The 20,232-nt window shown below is 42.1% G+C and overlaps 1 protein-coding gene across 1 annotated transcript in view; it reads right to left on the bottom strand.

The window, feature by feature from the left end:
• Positions 1–20,027, bottom strand: part of LOC307137938 (uncharacterized protein) — a 43,578-nt gene extending 23,551 nt beyond the window's left edge. The window contains exon 1 of the mRNA XM_079835973.1: positions 19,965–20,027. The gene's annotated coding sequence lies outside the window, so the exon portion shown is untranslated. The remainder of the gene's footprint in view (positions 1–19,964) is intronic.
• Between the last annotated feature and the right edge of the window lie 205 nt (positions 20,028–20,232).

Here is a 20,232-nt window from a genome sequence, read left to right as displayed (position 1 = left end):
GCATTGTGAATTGTAGAATGATCCCTCGAGGTTTTTGACCGGAGGACTGACCATTCTCGCTCCTCACTTTACCCAAACGGTGTACCACATCGATGAACTCCTGAGCTTTGCCAGCAGAGGTTGGGACGACAGCCTCACAAATCTCCAATACTTTCTGTCTGATGTTTTCTCCTGGTTGTTCGGGCAAACCGTAAAGGCGCAGATTCCATCTTCTCTGGTATCTCGAAAGATCCTGTACTTTGTTTTCCAGCTCACCGATTTTTTTTTTCGCAGTTGTGACCCGTTTATCAACTCGCTCCACTTTTACCTTCACATCCTTTATTTCTTCTGTCAGAAATTCAACTGACATTTTCACCTCCTCGATGCCTTTATCAAGGATGTCGGCTCTTCCATTAATGACGGACTTGAGAGATGTTATAATTACCGTGGCTAAAGGAGACTGCAGGTCATCCTCGCCATTAGCATCATCATTTCTGCCTCTTTTGTGCATTGGTTCCTTCAACGGAGTTTCAGGTAGTGGAACGAGTGCGCCTGGGTCTGATTCTAAGTCCACCGTAACACAAGCACCGAGGCTTAACGAGGAATCCATCGATTTAGTTTTGCGTTTTTTATCTTTTGTCATACTCCAAAAAGTTCTTCTGAAAGTACAGTCACGGCACTGACAAGAAAGATTAAAATAACGACTGAGATCGAGCCATGTTACCAGTTAAACTGTCCACGTAAACTTCACAGAGACAAAAAAAATAATAAAAAAAGTAAAAAAATATTTAACAAAAGATCCCCTAACTGGTCAGAAAGTGCTTAAAGTAAAAAGTAAATGCAATATTAAACGAAATGCACTGAAGTTTACAAGCAAATAGAAAGAAGTTCAAGGACCGATTCACTCGAGATGTCAACTTCACGCCGCCATTTTCCGCCCCCCCCCCATTGTTTTTTTTTATCACTGTATACTAATGATTGTAATGACGTTGTTTGATATTAGGACAACTTTAGAATGTTCACTCGTGGATAATGGTTTAGCTCTAGCTTCTAGCTAACTTAGCTGTATATTTTTAAAGTTTGCATTTCGCCAATTTTGGTCTCGTGTGTGTGTCTGCCATCCTCTTTATAATGAAAATTAAGTTTCGGCATTTTAATCACTGTTTGAGACGCTTCAGACAACTAATGCCGCCCATTTGAACGTCAAAAGTGCGGGCTTCTGCTAGTTATACCGTCTATTACATTGAAACCATACCTTATGAATATAAACTTTTCTTGTGTCATATGGGGTCTGATAAACAGTAACGTTAAGTTAAATTAATCAAATTCAGTGTCCACAATGCTGTTTTCCGATAAACTGTAACGTTAGCCGTCATATTTCACGGGACCCGTGTGCGCGGATTTCATGTCACGGCTTTCGTCGCTGTTTGTCACTTTGCCTATAGGCAAATATATTATAATATTGTATACAATATACTGTTGTTAATTTGGCTGCCATGACTTCGCGAGTACGACGTCTTTGTCGCTGTTCCAGTTGCTAAAGAGGGAGCGGATGACATTTCGCTTGAGTTCAGTAGAACAGTCACCTCTGCAGAGTGTAATTACGACTTTATGACTTTTCATAAACAGCTGAAGGAGCAGCGGTGCGACACCTAATGACTTTTATATTAATTACATTTATTCATATAGCAGACGCTTTTATTCAAAGTGACTTACAAATGAGTACAATAAAAACAGTTAAACTAACAGTACAACAATATGCAAGTGTTACGACCCTAATTAAATTTGTGTTCCGAGAGGTGTCATATTACGCTATGGGAAAACTCCTTTTCTCGAGAATATTGTAATAGTAGGAGAATGGCGATGGTTAACGTACACGCCCCTCAGTTAATGTGGAGGGGTGTCCCGTAATGAAATTAATGTGCGCAGGTGATGCGTGTGAATCCTGATTATATAAGCAGTGTTTGAGTGCCGCTCGAGAGGCGCGCGGGCTGAGTTTTGTGTGGTGAGAGCTCTCACTTGTGGGGAACGCTAACCGGCCGCTCGGGACAATTAGTGTCTCCGGCGGTGAAGATAGTCAGTAAGCGGGGGGCAAATGTGTTAGATAGTTAGGAGTTGACTCGCTGGCTAGGAGAGCTCCCAAGGACACTGAGAGAACTGTTGAGTGACCCGGAACCCGGAAACTGGGCTGCGGATGATGCGAACCTGAGACCAATCTGCCTACTGTGTGACGTAATCGACAAGGGGAACCCCAGAGAGCCTTCCCTGCTGACGTGAGCTCGCGTGTGACTGCGCCTACTGACACAAGGGCGGTAACGTGTTTTATGAGGTTATGCTGTGTTTTTAACGATTAATAAAGTATTGTGTGTAAACTACCATCCTGGTGTAGTGTCCTCTACTCTCCTGGTTTCATCCAGCTGTTACACTGGTGGCAGCGGTGGGATTTATTCCCTAAATAATAAAACAGCTGGATGATGGAGGGTAGGGATGAGCACCGGGAAGGGTTAGTAACCGCCCCATCTGCAGCAGCTAGTGCATCTTCGTCAGCCACAGCTGCGTTCTCAAACGCGTCTGTTGCACGTCCGGTATTTATGCCGGAGACCTTTACTGGTACGGGCCGGGAATGGTCTGATTGGAAAGAACAGTTTGAGATGGCAGCTGTGGTGAATAATTGGAATGACGGAATGAAATTGAAGTTTATGGCACTTTTATTATCAGGGCGCGCTCGAGATATTTATAGTGGCCTTCCATTGGAGGCCAAACGCAGTTACGTGTTATTGAAAGATGCTTTGGGGAAATGTTTTGAACCATGTGAGACCGCGGAATGGAACCGGGTTAGTTTCTCTTCACGCAAGCGTATGCCGAATGAAACTTTGCGGGAATTTGGTAATGCGCTGCGGAGGCTGGCCACTAAAGCATATCCTTCAGTAGGTGCAGATACGCAAGATCTATTGGCTAGAGATCATTTTATTGCACATGTGGGAAATGGGGACACTCGTATCCGACTACGCAGTGTTAAACCTATCACTTTAGAAGAAGCCATTAATATTGCAGAGGAATTTGAACTTATTCAGGGGTTAGAACAGTGTACAGTCCCCTCTGACGCTAGAATACGGGGTTTGCAAATGTCTGTGGCAGAAACTAAGGTAGATGCGCTAACGGGTGTAGTGGATGCACTTCGTAATGAAGTGCAGACGCTACAAAAATCGGTGCAACAACTCCTAGAGGCAGTTCCATCATTAAAAGCTGTGCCCTTTAGAAGTAACGTTGAGCCACCAATTAGTGGAGTCGGGAATAGGCAGGTACAACCTTTAGGGGGTGGTTGTTGGGAATGTGGCTGTAATCGGCATATTAGGAGGGACTGCCCTTATGTGCAGGGAAACGGGAGGGGGCAGGCACCATAGGCCAAATGCCTGCCCCGATTCAAGAACGTTTTTGTCAGTTGGCCACATCGTTTCAAGGCAACCCGGGGATTTTCCTTGCTGCTAAATTAGGTGGGTGTGATTGATAAAATTGTTAAATTGTTACTCGATACGGGTGCACAAGTTTCAATAATACCAAAACAAAGGTGGCTTGCACTCACGAATGGGGGGCCCGGCTCGAACATCACGAGGGCGTGGTTAGTGTGGCTAACGGGGGGAGGATGCCGATTTTGGGGCGTTGGCAAACTGTTTGCCAATTTGAGTCCCTGGCTGTCATCGCAGAGTTTCTCGTGGCGGAGTTGGAGCCTCAAGAAATTCTGCTCGGCGCTGACTTTCTGTTAAAATTTGGCGCTGTTATTAATCTTGATCAAAAGAGCTGCCGGTTGATGGGAAAACAAATACCCCTCCTGTGTACAACAAATAATGTTACGCAGTCCTGTGACGTGGTCGTGCACGCTGATACATCTGTTCCCCCCCGTAGTGAGGTTCTGATTACAGGGGTGTCTGACAGTTTGCAGGGCATGTTAGAGCCGTCGGCCTCCCTGGGTACCCATTGTGACCTTTTAGTTGCAAGGGTGGTATGTAGGGTGGATCAGGGTTTGTTGCCCGTTCGTGTAATCAATGTTACTGATGACACCCATATTTTAAAACGAGGAATGAAAGTTGGTACGTTATTTTGTGACGCCGTGGTTGAGGGAGGGTGTGTTTCTATGGGGGCCACACTCCCCGTTGACTTAGTTATGGAGCGGCTAAATCTGCATGAGAAGGGGTTTGGGGATGCTGAGATGCGCGCGGTGCGCGAATTGTTGTGTAGGAATATGTCGGTTTTTAGCATAAATGAGGCAGATTTAGGGAGGACGCAAGTAATAACGCATCAGATTGAGACCGGGATGCTAAGCCTATTAAATTACCTCCGTGTCGTGTTCCTCTTCATTTACAAACTGAAGTGACTGAGCATATTAAGGATATGCAGATAAATGGAAAAATTTCAGCCGTCATGTAGTCCGTGGGGAGCGCCTGTGGTCCCTGTACGCAAGAAGAATGGGACACTTCGTTTTTGTGTCGATTATAGGCGGCTGAACGATGTAACACGGAAAGACGCGTACCCCTTGCCGCGTATCGATGATGCGTTGGATAGTCTTGCTCATGCCCAATGGTTTTCCACTCTTGATCTGGCCAGTGGTTACTGGCAGGTCGAGGTGGACCCTCAAGATAAACATAAGACCGCATTTATAACGCGACAGGGGTTATTCGAATTTAATGTTTTAAGTTTCGGATTATGCAATGCACCAAGCACATTCCAGCGCCTTATGGATTTGGTTTTGGCGGATTTGCAGTGGACGACTTGCCTTGTTTACTTAGATGATATTATTGTCTTTGGCAGGACATTTGGAGAACATCTACAACGGCTTGATGAGGTCCTCTGTAAATTACGCCAAGCTAACCTGAAGGTTAAGCCTTCGAAATGCGCATTGTTTTCCACTCAGGTTCGTTATTTAGGACACGTTATATCAGCAGACGGAGTACGAGCAGATCCAGCTAAAATTGATGCGGTGAGGCAGTGGCCCGTACCGGTAAATCAATCTGAGGTGCGAAGTTTTGTGGGTTTGGCATCATATTATCGGCGTTTTATTAAGGGGTTTGCTGAAATTGCGCGACCATTACATCGCCTCACGGAGAAGGGTAGAAAATTTAAGTGGGACGATGAGTGTCAACGGGCGTTTTTGCAGCCCAAAACAGCCCTTGTGACCACTCCAGTCCTCGCATATCCCGACCCGCATAAGGCATTCATTTTGGACACTGATGCAAGTGATGGGGGGATCGGTGCAGTTTTGTCACAGGAGATGGATGGCTTAGAGCGGGTTGTGGCGTATGCGAGCCGAGCGTTGACGAAACAGGAGCGCAAGTATGCCACTACAAAAAAAGAGTTACTTAGTTTGGTCGTATTTACCAAATACTTCAAACATTATTTACTGGGAAAAGAGTTTGTATTGCGTACGGACCACAGCTCTTTAAGGTGGCTTCATAACTTTCAGGGGCTGGAGGGACAGCTGGCTAGATGGGTCGAACAGTTGGCCAGTTTTCAATATACCATTGTGCACCGCCCCGGAAAAAAGCATGTTAACGCGGATGCGCTTTCACGATTGCCATCATTTCGTGCTAAGCGAGAAGATTCTGTAGATCCGCGTCTGGATGGTAGCGCTTCTGTCTGCGTTGTGCGTAAATCGGCTCCTTCTGAAGAAGTTGAGGTTGACGATGAGTTGGTAGGGGCACAGAAGATGGATGCCGTTTTACAGCTCGTAGTTCAGTTGTGGTCGCGAGGGGAGGAGGGGCTTGCGGAAGCGCAGACTAGAGCAGAGGTGAGGGGTTTTTTGCCTGTGTGGAATCAATTGGCGTTTGAGCGAGGTCGGTTGGTGCGGCAACCACCCTTGAATACTGATGCAGCTTCAAAAATTCAGGTGATCCTTCCAAAGGTGATGATTCCAGATGTATTAAAAATGTTGCATAATTCGGCAACAGGTGGCCATCTTGGGGTGCAGAAATTACAGGCAAAAATAAAAGATCGGTTTTATTGGCCCGGGTGGTTTGAGGATGTAAGGAAATGGTGTAGAGAATGTACTGAATGTGCTTCTCGTAAGTCTTCAGGTCTAAATAGACACTTTGCACTGAAATATTTCTATACATATATTTCCTGTGCATATTCTGAATAATAAATAAATATACCTCCCCACTATCCTGCAGCAGTCCAGTGCTCGTCCTCATTAGCAGTGTTTTTCTCTTACTGATCATATTTTATACCGGTTGAATTTACATTTTTAAATGAATTTGACTAAAAATTAAAATGATCGTTTGTGTGCGCTGGTGCTTTTATTCCAGCCTTCTTTAGTAGAATGAATGCTCGGTACGTGCCTTAAATGAATGTAACGTTAACAATGTTAAATATTGAATTAATCTTAAACAGTAATGCACACAGTAGAGGAAAATGACAGTCAACTAGGCCTACCTTAAATATTAATTAAGCGTTTTGGGCATAAACATGTTTATAACATACAGTAAAATGACTGACAATGAAAAATGACAGAATAGTGATCAACATGTTTAATACAAATAAATAAAGGTTTGTATTGATCAAGTGTCTCACACTTCAGCATCGCGATCACTAGTTTAGACCATGACTGACACCCTGAGATGGAAGAAATGATGGCATACGTTTACCAGCCGCTGCTTTCTCAGATCGGCTTGGATGGATTAAAACTTCATGTTCAGTTGAGTTTGGAAAACTATGTACATAATAATCATCAGAATATCTTTTCTCCAGTCTCTGTCCGAATCTATTACCTGGCGGGCATACCCCCAAAATGGCGGAAGGGGGAGGATGCCGTGATATTTGGGGGCGGGGCGCTGTGTCGTGAGAATCAATTGAGAATGAGGAGATGTCCTCACGACACAGCGCCCCGCCCCCAAATATCACGGCATCCTCCCCCTTCCGCCATTTTGGGGGTATGCCCGCCAGGTAATGGACAATATGATTACGTCATACTAGGCATTTCTTTCTATATATATATATATATATAATTATTTAACAAACTTGTACACATTCATAAATTATATTTATACAGGTACAAATTCATAATTTAAAATGTAGCTTAATGTTTGTTTTTTGTATCATGTCTATGATCTTCGTTACATAATTTATATTTAATAAACCTTTTTTAATAAAATAATTACTAATAGAAGTATGCCTAGTTTATTTAAATAAGTAAAAAAAAAATATATAAATTGATATAATAACTTATTTGCCTGGCTAAAAGCGGTATCCACCTCCGACTTCTGGTTATTAACAGCAGATTAGACTATTTCTCTGTTCTTGTCTAGTCTGTAGCAATGAAACAGACAACACCGCAATTCAACAATATATTTATTTAAATACAACATTAGAAACAATGATCAATTTTACACACCTGATAGCAACCTGTCTTTCTTGAAATTTCTGTTTTAGAACAAAAATGAATAGAAAGACTGTGCCTGTCTCCTTATCAACCGTAAGGCGAAGGACACGTGTAGACGTTCAAAAAAGGCTTCATCAAATTAGGACTGACATGACTGACATGACTGATATGGACATGACAGGAATAGGGGCAGATGACAGAGTTCTTTCTGAGAACACTGCCCCACCCTCTTCAACTGCACATGCAATGCCAGAGGTGCAAGTGTTTACTGAAGAGGTCATGGAATTGGAAGCAGATTTTGATGATGTGTATTGTGATGGGGATGGGACATCAGGTTCGGATTCTGAAAATGATGATGACCTAACATCACTTTCCGATAACATTGCCAACTGGGCAGTGAGTTTTGGCATTTCCCTTGTTGCCCTGACTGCACTGTTGAGTATACTCCATATAACCCATCCCAATCTGCCAAAGGATGGTAGGACACTTCTCAAGACAAAAACGCATTATGCTATTCAGGAGAAGGCTGGGGGGAACTACCATCACTTTGGCATCCTTTCCTCCTTGAAGGCCACTATAAGCAAATATGCCAAAACACTGGCAGAGGGCATGACATTGGGGCTGCAGATTAATATAGATGGTCTACCTTTATTTAAAAGTTCCACTGTACAGCTGTGGCCCATCCTTGGATTACTGGTTACCGTCCCCATGAAGGAACCTGTTGTCATTGGGGCCTACTGTGGACCGAAAAAACCTAGTTCGGCCACAGAGTTCCTATCTGATTTTGTCAGTGAACTACATGAGCTAGAGGCTGGGTTTTGCATGGGAGAAAAGAACCTTAAAATGAAGCTCCACACGGTAATCTGTGATGCCCCTGCACGGGCCTTTGTAAAAAAAACAAAGGCCCATAATGCTTACCATGGGTGCGATAAGTGCCTAAACCCAGGGCAATACCAGAATCGGCGTATGACGTTCCCTGGATCAGAGCACCCCCAGAGAACTGACATGTCATTCAATCTGAAGGTTGATGAACTACACCACCATGAGGGGCCACATCCATTTAAAAATGTGAAGGTTGGCATAGTATCGCAGTTTCCCTTGGATTATATGCATCTAGTGTGTTTGGGCATTGTAAGGAAACTGCTCCAGACCTGGCTCCGGGGTCCCTTAACAGTAAGACTCCCGGCATTAATAGTAGACAGGATGTCAGGCAAACTCCAGTCAATGAGGTCCTACGTGCCAATTGAGTTTGCCAGGAGACCACGGTCGCTTAGGGAGTTGGACCGTTGGAAGGCGACTGAATTCCGACAGTTCTTACTGTACACTGGCCCTGTGGTGCTGGCAGGATTCCTGGACCGGAACATGTACCACAATTTCATGCTCCTGTCAACTGCTATATCTATTTTGGTAAGCCCTGAACATGTCAACCTTGTTGACTATGCTGGACAAATGCTACAATCTTTTGTAAATCATTTTGGTGAGCTGTATGGGACAGACCAGATTGTGTACAATGTCCACTGCCTGGTCCACCTGGCAGACGAGGTGAAGAGGCATGGCTGTCTGGATTCTTTTTCAGCATTCCCATATGAGAACCACCTTGGGAACATAAAAAAACTCATTAGAAAACCTGAGTTCCCTTTAGCTCAACTCATTCGGCGCCTTTCGGAGGTTACAGCTACCAAATTGGATGCCGATGCAGACATTACACTGAAAAGGGAGCATTTTGTGGGCCCAGTTGTTGTTGGCATGGGAGTTAATGCGCAATATGGGGAAATGCGTGATGAAAGGTGGACCATCAAATTAACAACAGGGGACAACATGTTTCTGGTGGGGGATAAAGTCTGCCTTATCAAAAACATTATCCAAAACGATAATGGTGTGTACGCCATTTACACTGAATTTTCCCAGAAGTCTCCATTCTATACCTACCCCTTCAGCTCCGACAGAATGAACATATTTGTCGTACATGATGCATCTGACGAGCTGAAGTCGGTTGAAGTGTCAGCGCTGCGACAGAAATGTGTAGCCTTGCCATACAGGGATGGTTTCGTGGCCATACCCCTCCTCCACTAAATAAAAAAAAACCCACACAAATCAGTTCAATCAATCAGTTTAAACAATCAGTTCAAGTTAAAAACTCTAATAATATAGTTGACTACTGACTATGACTTCCATTACTCTGTCTGGATGAATATTTGCTGTAAGTATTTAACAAAGTTGGTAATTTTCCATACACTACACCCATAATTTCACGTTTTCAAAATATGAGATGACATATTATCCCGCAAAATGCCAGGGGAAATTATATTTTATGCTGAATTTAACATGCAATTTGATACATGTCCCACCTTTCTCAATACCATGGACTGTACATAGTCCACTAAATTATTAGCATTATGCAATGATTTTTTTTTTTTGAGATTATGAAACAACACCCCAACCCATTCTGCCAAAAAAAATGCAATAGTACCCTACTTTACAGTTGTGTTGAAGTTCTACCTAACCTATACACTGTACACTTGTGCATGCTTTAGTCCATGTTATTCCTTTTTGATGATTAATATATACCCCTTTTCTTTCTTTCTACATTAAGGATGCCTTTTCATCTAATTGAATTCCAAGCGAGCAAGGACATTGCCACATGACTGGTATGATGATGGGATGGTGTACTGGCCCAACTTTAAGAGCACTGAACGTGTGAAAAGGGCAGCTGCTAACATGGAAAAGCATGAGCCAAACTGGCCAAAATATGATATAAAGGTCGTCAGAACTTGTGGTAAGCCAATTCATAAAATTCTTGTTTAAAAATAATTTCAAGGTTGTTTCTCCTTCTGCTTAGAATAACGTATTATTTATATGTTCTGAAAATGCCCATGAAATTGTCTTTGCCTTGCATTGTTTAAAATATTCCATTTATATCTACTTATGCTATTCTTGGTCAGGTCTCTTTTGTAAGAGATATTTTGTGTTCTCAATGAGACCAACCTGGTTAAATAAAGATGATAATAATTATTATAATCATCATCAATAATAATAATACTCTGTGCAGCTCTACAGCAAATTTGAAACTCATGTTCATTTTAACATATTCAATTTTAGACAACTACAAAGACGCAATTAGGCTGATGAATCAATATCAGACCGGCTGCAACACCTCTGAGCTACAGTCTGATGCAGAGCAGGAGGGTGAGCTGCCAGAAAAAAGATTCAGGAAGCCAGTGTAAGTGTGTTCTGTTTTGTTTTTATGTTTCTACAGTAATAGGAAGGTTCTTTTCCGCAGTAAAAAATAGACCAGAGATGCTTATACTATGTATATTTGGCAATTTTGGGATTGCAATAACCATAGTGGTTACTTAACAGCCATCGTTTTGGGGACTCTGATGAGAGTGAAGAAGAAAATGGTGACTTTGCATCTCTGAGGATGCCTGGTGTATCAGTTGAAGCCTCAAGCCAATTGCACTGGCATAGTAAGGAATAATCTCTTAACATCGAAATAACAAATCATAATATTAATAATAGAGATATGGTTAAAATTCTTGTATCCATTCCTTCAGCTCCACCATCTCACCGAGTGCCAGGCAGCAGAGTAACTACTCAACCTGGAGAAAACTGTCTAGGTAAAGACTGTTCTGCGAAATAATATTGAATACAGTGGCCCCATCTATATTAACACAGCAATGGTCACTCTGTTTCAAATCAATAGATTACATCTGCATTACCATCTCAGATTTTCAATGTCAATCCATTCATGAGTTTGAAATAGGTAGAATACCAAAATGTTGAAACATAAATTCATGTTCAGCATGACCAGAGATTTTTTTGTTTGCCATTGTTTGGCCCTTTAGCTTGCACGCCTTGCAGCCTATCATGGTTAACAGATCACAGCCATTTAATACCAATTTCTCTCCCTTAGCACCTGACCATGGGGCAGGACAGCAAAACCCTTCACCACCTCAACTCCTTGCACCCGCATTTAACATGCGCAGAGTTACTCAAGGTATGGACTGATTTCTGAAATATTAGTGAATAGAAAGGCCCCATGTGTATTATTAGTCATGGTTAACAGATTACTACCATTTAATAAAAAATGTCCCCCTCTCACACACCGCCCACCTCACTATGGATCAGGAACAGCAGTCCCTCCACAACTCCCTCCACCCCCCGCACCAGCCCTCAACATGCGGCAAACAGAGGAAGCCTGTTCAAGCCTGACATATAGACCAACATGGCGAGGGGGCAGAATGGCTAATTCCATTCCCTGCTCTGGTGAGCAATAACTGACAAATACTGGAGGGTCATTCTGTGCCAAAGATTTAGGAAAAAACTCCCACAGCCATCACATATTTTCTTCAAACCTTGACAATAACTTTTGTCTTTAACTAATGTCAGTATTATGAGTAATGAGGATAAACATTGAAACGTGATATTTGAATACACTACATTTTAGCTATATTTCATGTCTGTCAACAGCGGCTGAGGTCCACATCCTTAGCCTGCTAGAAACAGACCAGGCCAGATGTTGAGATGCCTGAAAATATCCAGTTTCCCCTGGAACATTTGGAGGCAGTGGAGGCATTTGAAATCTTTTTAAAAGAACCATCAAATGGCCCAGCTCGACAGAAAGTGGTGAGTTTTCTTATTTAATATGAATGGTGCCATTAGGTTTATTGATTGTTCATGATTATTGCAAATATTCTATTGAAGCAGTGGTAAGCTTCTCTCTGTGAGCGACAATCTCACTGGTTTGACATTGTGTGTAAAGGTGGCACGGGTCCATGAGGGTGTGATCCAAGTACATGTTCAATTCAACTGCAGTACCCACCATTCAACCTTAGGAGGAGCACATAGACGTTTTTACCCCATATATTGTAAAATTAAAACACTTAATACCCAACTGTCAAAAAGTTACTTGAATCAATGAACAGCACTAATAAAGCCCCATTCTTACAGACCATTAACTAAAAAAAGTTGGTTTAGTGTTTAGTTACCCTTTAAAAAAGATGTCTTTGCCTTTTAGATTTCTTCTTTGGCCACGATTGGAGGCCAGGATGTGAAGAGGGTGACCTGGGCAGGATCTTCACAGATGAGGTGTCTCATCAGATCAACTGGAAGGGTGTTAATAACAAAAAGTCCTTCAGTAGGATGACAACAAAGACCTTGCTTTTCAGTAAGTATATAATTCAAAGTAATATTAAATATGTTGAAAGTCAATAGTTTGTAATTGTTAGGTTAGCCTTAGCGATCCCGGTTGGCGTAACCTCTTGTTGATGTTTGAATTATTATCAAACAAAACAGAGGCTAGCTAGACCCTCCCTCCTCCTCATCCGTGCAATAACCCCCTGGTGATTGGCTGGAACAGTCTGTTATGTTTTGTGATACGGGTCAATCTGTTTGTTGCTCAGTTTGTTTGAGCTGCGTTTGTGGAGACTAGGCTGTCTGCAGTGACAGCCCCCATAAGGGGAGGAGCTAGCGTGGAAAAATCCCACAGTCAAAAGGGGCGTGGCTTAAAGGGCAATAAACCTGTCAATTTTTAATGGGTGGTGCCCTCTACTCTCTCTAAAGTGTTACCCTTTTTGGTAACTCAAAATCAAACATAGTTTGACCATGACTCCCTGAGCAGCTGATGGCTACTTTGCATATGCAAATGTTCAATCAGGTAGCCCTATGCCTGATGTTATGTTTAACACAATGCAATAGTTAGCGCCTCAGTGAAAACCGGACACGGTCACTTATTTTAGTAGGGAAAATAGGCTACTAAAAATATTCCTGTTAGCTATCAGGCAGTGCAATAATGATAATAATAAAAAGCCTACCTTTTTGACATGCAGTAGATCTTCAAAATTGCTGTGGGATCCCCTCTGCTGTGAGTCTCCCTCTTTCTGATCACTTCAGTTTGTCGCTGGCACTGTAAACGGTGTTGACCATAGGTGTACTTCTAGAAAGTGGAGATGCCAACTTCTGGCACAATCTTGGGCGAAACAGTTGCGTACCTGCACTTGTGCGTAAAAATGCAACTACGATCGAAGTTTAGGGATTGGAATCACAGTGGGTTGTCATGTCATGAGAAACGGGCAACAGGCCCATCATGTTATCAAAGTAAATGCATGCAAACGTATTGGCTGCCTGGTGGTTGCGATAGCTTTGCTCGTGTACATTTGTCTTGGATCTATATAATAATAATAATAATACACACTGATTGAATGCAGTTTCGTTAGATTTGTGTTTGTTGTAAATTACCATTTTAATTTAGTGTTGATTTTGGAATGGTTAACCTAACACTAAGGTCTCTGCTGCAACATATAGCTTGAATTTTAAGTCGCTTTGAATAAAAGTATCAGCTAAATGACTAAATGTAATGTAATGTTAACCAGGGCTGTAGTGGAGACTAAACGTAAATGGAGTTTACCCACGGCTCAAATGTCAGAAATAGAGTTTATCCACCTGTTTATGTAATGTAAAGTTAAGAGTTTACCTCCAAATAGAATGTTATAGGACCCTAACAAACTTAAAAACATTACAAAACCACACTGATTTAAAAATTCTGCCTCGAAGCCTCGTTAAATTCCTATGATGCGCACTATACGCGCAGGATCTGATTCACACGGACCGCTGTTCAATGTTCAGGAAGCACACCATAGCGTGATACATTTTGAATTTAGTTTAGATTCTAGATGCCCATAATCACTATAGTAACTGCATGTTTTACACAGTTTATGTAAGTTGATTACCGTTCTTATAGCTGCCACACACACACACACACGGCGCGCGCAAGCCCGAAGCCAGACCGCTTTCACTTTCGTCCTCTTGTCAAGTAAATGCTTTTAAAGCCTTGCCAGTTTGAACATTGAAGCGATTGTGCACTATTCAAAAACAACAATACGGAAAACTTCTCCATTCAGTGCTCAGCTTTTTTCTGTGACACTGACAGCAGAGCCGTGTCGCGTCTCTGACAACGTGAAGGCAGACCACTTTTCACGTGAAGATCACGCGCGGAGAGCAGCGCAGAAACGCAGTGTCAACGCCGTCCTGTGACTAAAGTAAAGTCACTAAAGTAGCTCAGAAACTCAACTCAACCGTTATAGGCGTACATTTGAATACCTTTGAAGTAAGTACAAACCACAGCTTCATAATGAATAGAGACGGAATGAGTAATTCACACACACAATCACTCTCTCATTAATGCATTCAAATAAATGTAATGTAGGTCTACTATACTCACTTTTTGCATTTGTTGGAAAAAATCCAACTTTAATAGTAGAAAATCAGTAACACACACACGCATGCACCCTCCTCTCTCTCGCGCCAGTCAGACCAATCGTGGCAATGCATAACATATGCTTAAACTTTTATGTCGCCACGCAACAATAATTTCAGCATTCACTGTATACACCGGGACGTGATGTTGACGCGATTTTTCGAACGGATGCTTCACCTAAAATGCACGGCTATGCAAGTGATGCAAGCCAAATGCAGCGTTCTATTGAAAATGAATGTATGTATACAGTACCAAATTGCAATGAAGCCTCACGCACACACACACACACACACACAGGTTGCTAGGTTACCATAGCAAATAGGCTCACCACAGAAATGATATATTATTTGTTAGTAGCCTAATGGTAAATGCTGCACGTGTAGAAATCTACATAAAAGATATTTACTTTGATGTCAGGGCTAGATTACAGCATGAAACCTGTTGTGCATATTAAAGGGGTGGTAAACCACGATTTCACTATTCTAACTTTAGCTAACGTGTAATGTTGCTGCTTGAGCATAAACAACATCTGCAAAGTTACAACGTTCAAAGTTTAAAGCAAAGGGAGATATTTGCTTTTAAAGAAATCAGTTTCTAAGGACTACAGCAAACGGCCGCTAGGGACTACTACACATTCACCCAGGTTTTGCTGACATCACCAGGCCCAATATTTACATAAACCCCTCCTCCGGGGAATATGAAATAAGGGGGGCGAGGCAATTTTGTATCGCCGCGGGGAAGCGTTAGTAGGCTGTGTTTTTGCCGCAATGCCGAAGAAACGCTGTTATTTTCATCCGGATTGCAGGTCTGGGGTACTTGCTCTGTTCAGCAGTCCTTGGGACGGGGGTGCGTTGCAGAGCGTTTAACATACAGCATGTTATATGCACGTGTGTTTGAGTCAGCGGGGAATCAGGCGCGCGCAGGGCTCCCTGCATCCACCGTCTTCGCGATTTCAATACCAGATTTGCACAACGTCAGCTGCGTGAAAAAAACACTGCCGGTGCGTGGATGCACGACGCGCGCGCTGCACATTTCACGGAGGACAACACAATCTTCCACAAACTTCGCGAGTTCAATACAGGATATGCACAACGGCTTGTCCTGAAAGCTGGATTTACAAACAGAAGCTGTTTACGGGCCACAACCTGTAAGTCTGATTTATTTTTCATTGATGTGTTTTCCTGTAATAGGTTGTAGCAAGGAAGTAAACAGATGACAACGCTGTTCTGCAAACCAGTCTGTTAAATGGTCATTCATACTTAACGTTATCCGACGAACACCTAACGTTACAAACACTAACGTTAAAATCTCAACAGCGAACCTGGCATTAGTGTAAATGATTCTTTGATTAGAGCTTTTATGTATTGTTTATCTACAGGCATGCTAAACATGGTTCTGTGTGTGATTTGGCTAACTTACTAGTTAAAGCCAGTGCTTAGTGTTCGTTTTGGGTTAACGTTAGTTCTTGCGACAGATATTTGGCTATAATCGTTCTAAAAATACAAAAGTTAAAGTGCCATTCAGTAGCGATCATTATAGATCCGCAGTCTTTACTCTCGAGGACTGAACAGGTTCTGCTCGATCATCTTCACTCAAATGTTCTGGGTCTGATTCGGTAAGGTAAGGGGCGTGACGTTTCCGACGTGCACTGCGGTTAGCGAATCACAACACACTGGGCCAGCTAACCAATCTGAGCCCACTGCGTATTTTTGAGGGACTGGCTTCATACAACCCGGAAAGCATCAGACCGTTTTACAAGGAGGGACAGAGCAGTGTAGAATAAAGGTCAAATATATGAAAAATAAGGCAATTTTTTTTTAAACGAAGCATGAACACATGTTACAGTGCACCCCACAAACACAGTCAAGCCTTCAAAAGAATGTGTTTTACCACCCCTTTAATAAATTAAATTGCTTTTCCTCTTCATTTTCGTTATGCATTATTTGTTTTGGTTGTTTAAAAACACAATTTTTTATCCGATTAATTGATCGATTAAGTGCTAGATTAATCGATTACAAAAAAAATCGATAGCTGCAGCCCTACTTAAATACCTATCTTATATATTGTATTGTGTAAGCATACGTGGCTTTGGACGCTACATACCATAAACATAAACATATCTGTCTGTTTGATTACAGGTGCTGTGAGGAAAAACACAGTGACACGGTCAGCCACGGATGCGGAGGTCACCAAGCATGCTATCAGGTGGTTCAACCTGGCGGCAGATCGGGCAACGAGGAGACGTGTCCCACCTCCATCCACACAAACTGAGTGATAAAGTCTGTTTTAAAAATAAAACAAATTTTTATTGAACCTCTTGTTGTTCACTCACTTTCTGATATTTTAGCTGTGCATAGTGCTGCATTTCATTGAAGTTGTAGCCTAATAGATAAAATATTTAATGTTTGCACCAACCTAGGCCTATAAAGCATTAAATTAGGTTTTGACCACAAAATGAATGTATATTAGCCTAGCCAACATACTTAACAAAAACTGAATAGGCTTTAACCTATAACTTTTCACTAATGTAAATGTCAATTTTATATTTCCATTGAGTAGTGATTACTTTTGTACAGTAAATGTATGTCTTGTATTGAAACTTTTCTGTTAGGGCTTACAATATTGTTGGGTTAAAAATACAAGGCAATATAGATTATATTACTTATATTATTAGTTATTTAACTAATTTAAGACTCTAATATGAGAATACTCAAAATCCTCTGTGTTATTGGTTGTTCAAGAGCAAAAGAGAACTCGATGTGAGCAGGAAACTGACGCGAGTCTATCTATGCGTCGAGTGTGTGGGTGTGTGTGTGTGTGTGTGTGTGTGTGTCAGTGTCCCTTGATTAGCTGACATGAGACGCATCCACACAGACAGGACACTGACACACACACATACACACACACACGCACACAGACAGGACACACACACACACACACACACACACACACACAGACAGGACACTGGCATACAGCGCGCTCTCTTGTGTCTTGTCGCGCTTGGAAGCATTTACATGAATAGGAGCGTGATCATGTAACGCTAAGCAAAAATGGATATAAAAACGGACGCTGTGTTATTTGCGTTAAATATTTTTAATGCGTTAAGCTTCCGTTTCACGTTGACCGAGTTTGGTGGAGATTGAATAAATCGCCTACGAGGAGAACGTAAAAACTCAGACCCTGAATTATACAAATATTCACGTTCAAACAAAAACTTTCTGTGAAAAAAAGACACTTATAAACAGACACTTGTAGAAAATAATGTGAATTAAAAAAAAAAAAAAAATTTGAACTATGTCAGTAAATAATGAATTTAAAGACAAATGTGTCAAAAGTGATCTTTGCAAACACAGCACATGACCTTCTGTAAAGCACATGTATAGAAAACACACTCACACTCCTCTGTTTTAAAAAAAGAGTTCTGTCTGAATGAGTACATGAAATCACGGCTGTCAGGTGAAAAGAATTGTAACTCAAATGTCATTTAGAAAATTAGTCCTGTATGAGTAGTGATATAGTGTCATAGTTCATGTCCACATTAACCACTACGTTGTAATACCAATACCCATGTCTTCATACACATTTGTGTCCTCATAAATCACTTAAACAAGCACAGAGAGAGAGAGAGAGAGAGAGAGAGAGAGAGAGAGAGAGAGAGAGAGAGAGAGAGAGAGAGAGAGAGAAAGGGAGTTTCAAAAATAATACAACACTGCCACCTTTTGGTGATAGAGGGGAGGGCACACAAACAGCCAAAAACATTATTAAACTTTGACATGTTGCCATGGCAGCATTATTTGAAATATCAGGAATTCATTCATATGTCTCTATCTGTCATGTTTTCACATTATACTGATGAAGTTTGAAGTCAATCTGGTGAAAATAAGATGGTGATTCAAAGCATTTTTGAAAGTGACACACTTCCTGCTGCCAGTTGGTGGCGCTATAACTTTGACTCACAAAAGTCATATCCATGTGATCGGCCTCTTACAACGAACACACAGCTGAAGTTTCATCCAAATCAGTCAATGTTTGCAAAAGTTATTACACACTTCCTGTTTACCTTTTCTCGCCATAAATTCGTTGCTTCGCCACGGCCAAACCGTTTAAGATATCAAAAATCCGTTCGCAATTTAGCATCCTCTGTGTCTTGACTTCATGCTGACCGAGTTTGGCACTGATTGAAACAATGGCCTCGGAGGAGTATATTAAATTCCAGAGCATGTGTTTTCAGAACAACCCATATTAGCTCACTTCCTGTTGGGCTGACACGTAACTTAGAGCACGAAAGTTGTTTGGCCCGATGAGGTCTATATGTGTACCGAGTTTCATACATGTACGTGCAAGTGTGTTTGATATATAGACCAAGTTTTCAGACACCACTTTAGGGGGCGCTGTCGAGCCCCCCTGCCACGCCCGGGTACCAGCTTCAGCCCGGCTCTGATGGCCGCGCATTCCGATGTGTGTGCAAAGTTTCAAGAGTTTTTGAGCATGGTAAGGGCCCAGTCTATATTGCTGTAGTAACCTATAGGCTTAGTGATAGTTTTGGTTTTATCCTATAGTTTAGTTTATCCTATTTTATCCTATAGCAAGAACAGAAGGAATTTTAAAAATGAGATAAACGGGTTCAAAACGGACCCAGGCCAGATGAGCCACTATTTTTGAGTCCGTTGCGGGTCCGCGGCGGATGTATGTATCAATTTGAGGGTCCCAAACGCACCCGCCGTGGAGGTATAGGGTTTTAATCGCGGATGCGGAGTGGAGACAGCGCGCAGCCACGGCGGGTCCGCGATCCGCCTTCGTTGCGGATCCGTCACTGCGCGCAAGTGGATTCCGATACTGATCCGTTTCGCGGGTCCGTTCCGGAAGCCGCGACACCTCCGCGACCGATCCGCCGCGGAGTCCTTTTGCTGTGTGGGTAATTCTAAACCGAAAGTATATGCGCACGGCCGTTCTGTCAGATCTGTGTAGGGTTTTGCTCAATATGAATCTGAATATCATAGTATAAAATACTATGTGGAGGACGCAAGATAATTGTATAATTATAATATGACGTGGTGAACCTTAATTGTGTACCTTGATTGCAATGTAAGTCGCTTTGGATAAAAGCGTTTGCCAAAATGCATAAATGTATTTAAACAACTATCGCTTTGTGTTGTTGCTGTTCAGATAAAATTACAGAGTAAAGAAAAAACGGACATTAGATCATTTTTCAGTACACCAAAAAGCCAAATAAGTAGGTACGAAATGTTTTTTGTTTTTGTTTTTTGAGGTATACATATCCTTACAAGTACGATTTTGGTTGTATTATTTGTGTCCCCTTCAAAAATTGCTCTTGAGAAATTTCATGTTTATTGTAACCCCAGAGTGCAGAGTCTGGACGGGGCGGTGCGACACGGAAAGCCACGAATATACGTCACTCACCACTGTTTTTATGTTCGACTTCACCCAGCGGCTGACTTGAAGCAGTGCATGCCGGTGTCCTGACATTCCATCCTACCCGTCAGTAGGGATGGCAGACGCGAAACAGACGTTCTGTTTCATTCCTCCTGACCGCCAGAGGCGGTGCTAAGCACTAGTGGATAATCGCTGCGCCAGCTCGATAGGTCGAGAAAATTATAACAACAAA

This window comes from Gobio gobio (assembly GCF_949357685.1).
Source record: "Gobio gobio genome assembly, chromosome: 14".
NCBI lineage: Eukaryota > Metazoa > Chordata > Actinopteri > Cypriniformes > Gobionidae > Gobio > Gobio gobio.
Note: the sequence above shows the minus strand (reverse complement) of the source record. Positions and strands in the feature narration are given on the sequence as shown.